The sequence below is a fragment of the Coffea arabica genome, chromosome 9c, assembly GCF_036785885.1.
Source record: "Coffea arabica cultivar ET-39 chromosome 9c, Coffea Arabica ET-39 HiFi, whole genome shotgun sequence".
NCBI lineage: Eukaryota > Viridiplantae > Streptophyta > Magnoliopsida > Gentianales > Rubiaceae > Coffea > Coffea arabica.
In genome coordinates, this window is record NC_092326.1 from 37,863,073 (window position 1) to 37,865,626 (window position 2,554).

The 2,554-nt window shown below is 37.0% G+C and overlaps 1 pseudogene; it reads left to right on the forward strand.

The window, feature by feature from the left end:
• Positions 1 to 566: 566 nt before the first annotated feature.
• LOC140014227 (protein FAR-RED IMPAIRED RESPONSE 1-like) lies at positions 567 to 1,895 on the forward strand (annotated as a pseudogene).
• The last annotated feature ends 659 nt before the right edge of the window (positions 1,896 to 2,554 follow it).

Consider the following 2,554-nt stretch of genomic DNA (forward strand, 5'->3'; position numbering starts at 1 on the left):
CACCAGTTTATTGACTGTGTGAGTGTGAGAGAGTGGCTCACTTCATCTCCTCAAATACCAGCTGTTGCGTTGGTTCCTTCATCCATAAACTCTTCGTATCTATCCTTCTTTTTTCCTGGGGGTAGACGATTAAGTTTCTGAGATTCTTCGGGCCTCATTATGTGTTGAATGCAGCAACATGTAGCATGAATTTCCAACTATAATTATAGTAGAATCTGATTTTTTTTTTTTTATGACTTTTTGAGTAGTAGTTTGCTCTCCTGTACTTTCTTACATATTCAGTTGTCTTTTATGACTGCGTGCTGTATTTATGGTTGGCAGGTCAAAGTAAATAATTAGGTTGAAAAGCAAGAAAAGCCATCCCTCAAGGGAACTGGACCTCGAGCAGCCGTCTGGAAAACAAGACGCAGATAAGGGAGAGAATAGGCCAGATACGCGCGTAAGCACAAACGATATAATATTGTTGTTGGCATGTGTAGTAAATATGGGGGCATAACAAAGAAAGTGCAGGTTCTGATTTGAATGGTAGAGCAAATATTAAAGACCATCTATTTGATGCAGATGGGATGGCTATGAGTGTGCAAAAGAGTTTGATCTTCATGAAGGCATGGAAGTTTGAGTCTGAGGAGGAAGCTTTTTCATGTTATAAACAATATGCAAAATCTATTGAATTTGCAGCTAGCCGACAATCTAGAATATCCGGGTAATTTGTTGATGCAAAATTTGTGTGTACCAGATATGGCGACAAGCGGGAATGTAGTACATTAGAAACTGCAGAACCTCTTGCAAATGCAGATAGCATGTTTAACGTTCCAATGAAGAGAAAAAGAGGCAGAATAAATAGGTCCTCGACAAAATCGGATTGCAAGGCACGTATGCATGTGAAGAGAAGGCAAGATGGACGTTGGATTATTCAGAGTTTCATAACCATGAGATATTTCCAAACCAGGCATACTACTTTCTAGATCATAGAAACATACATCTGGCTAGCAGCAACTTGATACATTGCATGCTGTTCATGCCAGGACAAAAATGACGTATGTAGCAATGTCCCGACAATCTAGTAATAGGAAAAAACCTGAGAATAAAAATGATGGAAGCAAGGATTATAGTGGTCAAATTTTGGCGTTAGAGGACAAAGATGCACAAGCAATGCTTGAACATTTCCTAAGTATGCAAAATGAGAATGCTAATTAATTTCTTCTATGCACTTGATTTGAACCAAGAACAGTGCTTGAGAAGTGTATTTTGGGTTGATGCCAAAGGCAGGCTTGACTATGAAAGTTTCAACGATGTGGTGCTTTTGGTACAACTAATATGAAGAATGAATAAATTGCCATTTCTGCCTTTTATTGATGTAAATCATCACTTCCAAATTCTATCTTTTAGTTGGCTGTGCATTGATTGGAGATGAAAGCAAATCTACTGTTGTGTGGCTGATGCGAGCGTGGCTTCGAGCAATGCATGGACAAGCTCCCAAAGTTGTTTTGACTGACAAAGATGTGATGTTGAAAGAGGCTATATTCGAGGTCTTTAAAGACTCTTGCCGCTGTTTTTGTTTGTGGCATGTAGTGGGTAAGATTCAAGAAAAGCTCAGCAACATGACAAGACAGTGTGAAGATTTTGTTACCAAGTTCAATAAGTGCATCTTCAAGTCAATGACAGATGAGCAAATGACTCATAGTCATGGATTTGAAAAGAGATGGCCGAAAGTTGTTCAAAGATTTGGTTTGGAAGATGACTCATGGATTCAGTCCCTGTCTACTACACAACGTTTGGAAAGTATCAGCTCTCTTTTTGAAAAAAATTATCCAGCGGAAAATATTAGCTCTGTTCCTTTCGAAGCCTATTTGTTGTATGCTTTGAGTATTGGTGCTTTGATTATTGCCAATTAACGCATATATATGCAAGTTTAACACAGAAAACCAGGGCTGAAAGAGCCATATATGCAGATGAATATTTGACCTCGTTGCAGTGAAAATGCAATTACCCTGTAAAATTTGGGCACTAAATGTAAAAGTTCTCTACAAAATACACGTAAAAGTTCTCTAAATGTAGAGAACTTTTACATTCACCTTTTACTTTCCTATTTGCTGTCATATCTAGACAAGATAAAAGGAAATTACTTTCATCTACTCAACTAGTATCATTTCCTTCCTTCTCGTATACTTTCCACTACTAAGTACTAAAAGGTATATATTTCTTCTTCATTTCTATTTTCAATAGGAAGTTGCCTTTTAACCCCAAGGGCTAAAATCTCATGCACCAGATGAGTTTTGATTCTTTTAAAATTCGTCAACAAATTTTCTAGCCATGAAAATTTTCTAGTACACGCAAACCTACGCACCCATAGACATAATACACAGTGAAAAATATATGTTGTTCTAACATGTTTGGCAAAACTTTTATAGTTGTATCGGTGCAACCGATAATTTTGCAGTATACGTACTGTGATGGTCATAGATTAACATCTTATAGTGGTTTTTTATTTTTTATTTTTATTTTTTTGGTTTATTTTGGCCTTCAGGATCTAAATCAGTGTCTTACTTCATCT